This window comes from Hippopotamus amphibius, chromosome 16 (genome assembly GCF_030028045.1).
Source record: "Hippopotamus amphibius kiboko isolate mHipAmp2 chromosome 16, mHipAmp2.hap2, whole genome shotgun sequence".
In the NCBI taxonomy this organism is placed as follows: Eukaryota; Metazoa; Chordata; class Mammalia; order Artiodactyla; family Hippopotamidae; genus Hippopotamus; species Hippopotamus amphibius.
In genome coordinates, this window is record NC_080201.1 from 10,576,317 (window position 1) to 10,582,861 (window position 6,545).

The window sequence follows — 6,545 nt, forward strand, 5'->3', positions numbered from 1 at the left end:
AAAACAACCATATGTTACCTTATTTAATCCTCACAACAGGATTAAATAAGATAACATACGGAAGATACTATTATCTTCCCTTTGCATATGGGGACTCTGGGATGCACAGAGATCACATATTTGGCCCAAGGGCAAATGGTCATTGAGCGATGGGTCAGGACTCAAACCCAGGTCTGTCAGACTTAAAAGGTTATTATCTTGTCACTGTGCTGCATCACCCTGGCAAAGATTTTTTAAAAGACAGAGAAAGAAAGAGAGAAAAAGAAGTCCCTCCAGGTCTTAGAATTCTATTACGGCCCCTGAGAGTTTGATAATAAATGATTTAACAATGAAGAATTATGGGCAGAGCTGGGATGACTTAAGGTGGGGAATTGGGGATGGGAGGTAATACATTCCCACTTAGCCCGTTGTTTCAATAAAGGATGCTTAAAGACTTGTTGGGTGGTCCAGTGGTTAAGACTCCGTGCTTCCACTGAAGGGGAAGTGGGTTCCCCTGGTGGTCCAGTGGTTAAGACTCCGTGCTTCCACTGAAGGGGAAGTGGGTTCCATCCCTGGTTGGGGAACTAAGATCCCACACGCCGCTCTGAGTGGCACCCCCCCCCCTCCAAAGAAAAGGATACTTAAAGACTTAGTGCATAACTGTCTTTATTCTCTCATAGCTGTTTCTCTCTGGGATGGTATTGTTTCCTGGGCAACAAGACCTCAGTGTCGGGAGCCTGCAACACCAAGTCTACTAGGATGGAGACAGAGAGTGGGCAACAGCGCTCTTGACATGCTCTTCTGTATGCCAACTGTGGGGAGGGATGCTCTCACAGCAACATGTATCATGCAAGAGATGGTTTATGGAATTAACTAGAATCCATTATTGCTAAATGTGATGTACTGATAGAAAAGGCCACTTACTAATGTCCTATATAGGTTTATTTTAGAAATTATAAAAATTTGTATGCAGATGCCATGTTTTGTCTGCCTTACCTTATCTTTCCCAGAAGATGGTAAGTCCTCAACTCCTTTGTGGTCGCCACTGATGCTGAGGCCCTGAACACCTCATCAGTCACCCCTGGACCTGGGTGATTGTTACCTTCCTCCTCCAGAAGGTACCAGAGGAGGATTCTTGAACTGCTGTCATTCATTTACTATAATCTTGTGTTTCCCTGCAAGCACAAAACACCTCTACTAAATTTTTATTTAAATTTATCTATTTAATTAAAAACAATGTGATCTAAAGAAAATACTGTTTAAGAAGTATAACTCCTGTAAATGGAAAATTTATATCATTTCCCATAAAAGGAAGGCAAATAAAAGCCCACTGAATAGCATTAACATTTAAATTTAATTAAAAATAAAATATAGTCACTAAAACTGGCTCACAGAATTCATATCCAAGAAAAATTTCTCAATGAGAGTAAGTGAACTGTTCTTAATTCCTCAGGAATATTCAGTTTAGCATCATTAAGCTTAAGATAAAATTTTCTGTCAATAAGATTATTTTGGTCTCAAATTCCAACTCACGTTTGTACGTAGAAAAGGCAAATTATATCCATTTAATTGTACATATGCTGATGGAATTAGACATTGAGAATCTTACGTGACTTTTATTCAACAAAGTTTTTTGTACAGAGAAGCCATTAGGAAAAATATCCAGAATGTATTTTTCTAAATGTATCCAGTTATTTGTTAGTTTCTGCAAAACGATAGCAAACTGCCTTACCCATGCACACAACCAGTGTCCTCTTTGAACATTATGAAGAGGTACTTGCAAAGTATTTTTTCTAAATGTTTTCCTAAACTCTGTTTCATAAGGGACACAGCTGAGTTCATAACCAGGTCATTCAATAACGAAAAGTAATTTATACAATTATTGGTTGGTGAAATGAACAAATGATGTTCACGCATTGTTGCCAACATATTAACTGGGATGAGAAAGAGGCACCAAGGTCTAGGGAAAGGAAACCCTGTAGGCCATTTCTCCCCAAGTCCCGTTTCTTTCTACCCCTCTTCTCTTCTTCCTTCCATCGCCCTGGCCTCCCGATTTAGGCTGCGTCTGCCCCATACAGGTTATGACATCACCTGCCATGACCTGGTGTAGCACCACAACACCCATATGCCATGTTGGAAAGCACTACTCTAAATGAATTCTTGGTACTCTGAATCCTCCATCTCCGTGGCTGACAGACGTGCTAAAACTGGTGTGCAATACAAAGAATGGCCCTTTCTCTGTGTTGACAATCAGAGCCCTGGAGGAGATGGCCTTTGAAGGTGAACCAGGGCCAGGAGCTATTCCTGCTGGAGACCAGGTCCAGACAGGTTTCTCTCTCTGACTCCTCCTCTCTTCTTTCATGTGCCGGAGCACAGGAAGGATGGGGCAGCCCCCACTTGGCAGAAGGTCTAGGTAGTCTACCATTCTTGCAGATTTACATTTCATATACCATGGAGCCTAGTATCTCCCATGTCTTGGAAAGAGGGTCCTCTCCCCTGCCCCATCCCCTTTGAAAGCCAAGTTGTATCCAGAATAAGTCTCGGGATAATAATTTCTAAATAATTAGCTACAGTACCATCACTGAAGGATATTTTACACAAAACCTTCCCAGGCCTCATTCCAGAAATTTAATTACCTGGGGGTAAGACCTGGGCACTTACATTTTAAGAGGCATTCAAGTTTGAGGAACAGCTAGGTCTGGAACCACTGGTCTAGGGCAAATAAAGACGTGTCTTGGCGGTTGAGCAGCCGTGGTGGCCACAGCCCTGACTCCTGAGAAGGAAAATCCTGATCTCAAGGGTTTCAGTTTATCCCAGAATCCGTTCCCAGGACCTGCCTTCCTTTTACAAGTAGAAGATCTATTTGGAATTCTTACACGAGTGTAAAGACTAGTGTCCTCTCAGAAATCTTGTGATGACTTATGGCGACAAAAGCAGCATTTAATAACAGAGATAAAATCATAATTTAAAAAAAGAAAAGAAAAAGATTTCCTCCCTGTCCTATGCTCCTTTATTTTGTACGGAAATAAAAATGTTTACTCACAAAAAAAAAAGAAAAAGAAAAAGAAAAAAAAAGAAGTGCCTTGGGTCTGTCCGCCTTGTGCAGGCAAAGGAGTCCCCCAGGCACCATGCCCTGGGGTGCAGCTCTGCAGTGCTCTGCGCCAGACTCAGCTAAGAATGAAGGGGCTTTAGCCTATTCTCATTCTCTGCATATATGCCTCACCCGGGAAGTTCCTGTGATGGTAAATGCTGGGTCAAGAAAAGGATTCACAGACAGGGACCGGGTCCCTGCACACCTTTTTCCCTCTTCTCATTAGGTGGGCAGTGGAACAGAAGTACTGAGGAAAATTGGCCATTTCTTTCAGTCAGTCACCCACATACAAGAGCTAGTGTACTGTCGTTTATTTTCTTAAAAATGGGGGGGGAGGGGTGTTACAATAGAGAAGCCATTGAAATCCCCATCAGAAAGTAGCTTTTGGCAACTCACTCCCAGTGCTCTTGTGTGTACGTGAAGAAACCCACAGTGCATGAAAACAGCTGTACTCCTGAGATCCAGAGTCAAGGCAGAATGAAGCCTTCCGCCGTGTTTCCTGCCCGGTCAGTAGGTGCCAAGAGGTGAATCAATCATTTTTATGAATTAGGCCAATTGTCATTTCCTTACAAATTGCCAAAAATGCATTGGCTGACTCAACTGAGTGAAAACGGTAACTTCAGCTTTTGTCCAACAGAAGACAAAAGAAACATCTTTCATAATATAGGGGAGAGCTGCTAGGAGGATGCTTTGGGGCCATGCTCAAGAATAAACAGGTTAATTTCACGGTTTGTGCTGTTCTGGGCCTCTGATTTTTCTTGTTTAATGGCTAATTTTATTAATTTAAGGGTTTCTATTTTGAAAATTGGTTCCATATATTTAAAATGAACATCTGTCTATTTATACATCTGCATCGTTTTAAAGGAATAAAGGAATAATTGTTATTGTATTCAGCAAATTTCTGCCTTTGTCATGATGCCCGCATTATCCAGAGCTTTTATTACACACAGGTCTGCTGAAGACGCTAACTTTTCATTTTCGTGGAAGTTAGTATTTGTTTTCACACTGAAAGTCTCTCTGACATACAATCACATGTACCCTCTTGTAGTTCACTCCTGCATTTTGCCATCTAAAATATATTCATTCTTCAACAAGCATTTATTGAGCATTTACTGCAATGCGAGATCCAAGCATAGAAACAGATCTTGTTCCTGACCCAAATGGACTGATTCTTAAAAAATATGAGATGCTCATCCACACAAAAATCAGCCAATGGTCCAAGGTCGTATAGTCCTAATATATTTTTTTTAACCCCTCACTTTTACATTCACCCCACTCAACATTTGAAAATGCTTTGTTTTCAGTCTGTATTGTCAATATCACATAATGTAAATCAGGATCACATAGATATGGAAGGGGGGGGGTCCCTTTCTAAAATAATAAAATCACCCAATTATAATTAAGCATAGTAGCCCACTTGCAAATTAATGTACAAAAATTATGACCTGGAAGAGAATTTAATTATCAGCTCATTCTCTCTCCCTCACAAATGTAGAAACTGAGACCCAAATATTTGAGGGTCTTTCCTAAAATCACCCAGTAAGTTAATCGTAAGCCCAAGTGTAAAGTCAGATACAATAATTTTCATGAGGTTTTCTTTTCACTGTATTATAAAATATTTGATTTTTCACTTCATAAGCAAAATCTTTTATTGACAATTACTCTGGAGACTTCAGAGAATTTTAATGAGTAGTGAGTTTCAAATAGAAACCTAATAAGAAAAACTGCTGAGTTCATATGGTGCCTATGATATTAACTTCCCCTTCCTTGAAAGAAATACTCTGGGACCATAAGAAACATAAAAATACTGTCATACTTCCTCTATGCAGGGGAAAGGTGACCTCACGAAAGAACCAATTTTTTCAACATGTGACCCATTTCCTTTCGAAAGGCTGGTATTGTCAAGGAACTGAGCTACTACTTTGCTTTGAGCCATGAATTAGGAAGGATGTTGAAGGTGACAAAACTTTGTAAATATACTAAAATACATTGGATTGGACACTTTAAATAGGTAGATTTTATGGCATGTAGACTATAACTCTTTATTAAGATATAAAATTCTGTTTAAATAAGAATATGCTTGAAATGAGGACTGTCTTTGCTCACACCTCTGAACATGCAGGAACTTCGCTATGTAGCACTAATTCTTTCTGTGCTGTTCACACCCCATTTACTTGGTTCAAGAGTGCCCAGAAGGGACAGCTTCATCCATGTGCTATGTCACTCAACCAGAGAACGGTAACTTTCAGCCACTGTCCTTGGTACTGAAGATATAATTGGAATATAAGGTCCATGAGGGTATGGGATTTTTCTGTCTTGTTTATTATGGCATTGTCATTACCTACTATTTCTTGAATGGATGATACACAAGGGAACAAGACAGACACAGTCTCTGCCTCTTCAAACCTGTAGTCTAGGTGTTAGGGATTCAGAAAATTAAGTAGCACTTTTACTATAGAATGGAAATCATCTATGAAAAAGAACTCTGTGGGGCCAGAAAAAGAGCACTAAACCAGATTGTTTCTAAAGTTCTTTTTTGTGATTATTTAACTTGATGACTGAGGTGAAAAGGATAAGCTCAAGGTTAGTACTTGTTTTAAACACTTTTTAAATGGATTCCCTATACTCTTTTGAAAAGGAGAAACATTCACAATGTCAATATTTAGGACACAGATTGTAAGCACATTTTGACCCAAACGACATCATGACTCAATATTTTTAAAATGGCCATATATGCTCAGTTAAAAGAGTAGTTTGACTTACTGTGTTTGATCTGTTAATAAACACAGAACAATTGAAGCAATCACAGTTAAACCCTCTCTCCTCTAAGGGATTGTATGAGGAAATTAAGCAGATTGGAAGTCGACCCTCCATTTTTATTGGGATGCCATTGAAGGATAAGGACCTATCAGGAGCTAGTCTGTTTCTGCTGGACAAGAATAAGGTGGAAAGCACTGTTAAAGTTCTGAAATCTGGCAGAAAACCATGGTCCGAAAGGGTACATGCACCCCAATGTTCATTGCAGCACTCTTTACAATAGCCAAGACATGGAAGCAACCTAAATGTCCATCAACAGAGGAATGGATAAAGAATATGTAGTACATGTGTACAATGGAATGTTACTCAGCCATTAAAAAGAATGAAATAATGCCATTTGCAGTAACATGGGTGGACCTAGAGACTGTCATACTGAGTGAAGTAAGCCAGACGAAGAGAAATATCATATGATATCGCTTATATGCGGAATATAAAAAGAAATGATACAAATGAACTTATTTACAAAACAGAAACAGACTCACAGACCAGAGAGGAAGGGGGGCAGGAGGAAGGGATAGTTAGGGAGTGCGGGATTGACATCTATACCCTGGTGAATTTAAAATGGACAACCAACAAGGACCTACTGTACAGCACAGGGAACTCTGCTCAATATTATGTAACAACCTAAATGGGAAAAAATTTTGAAAAAGAATAGATA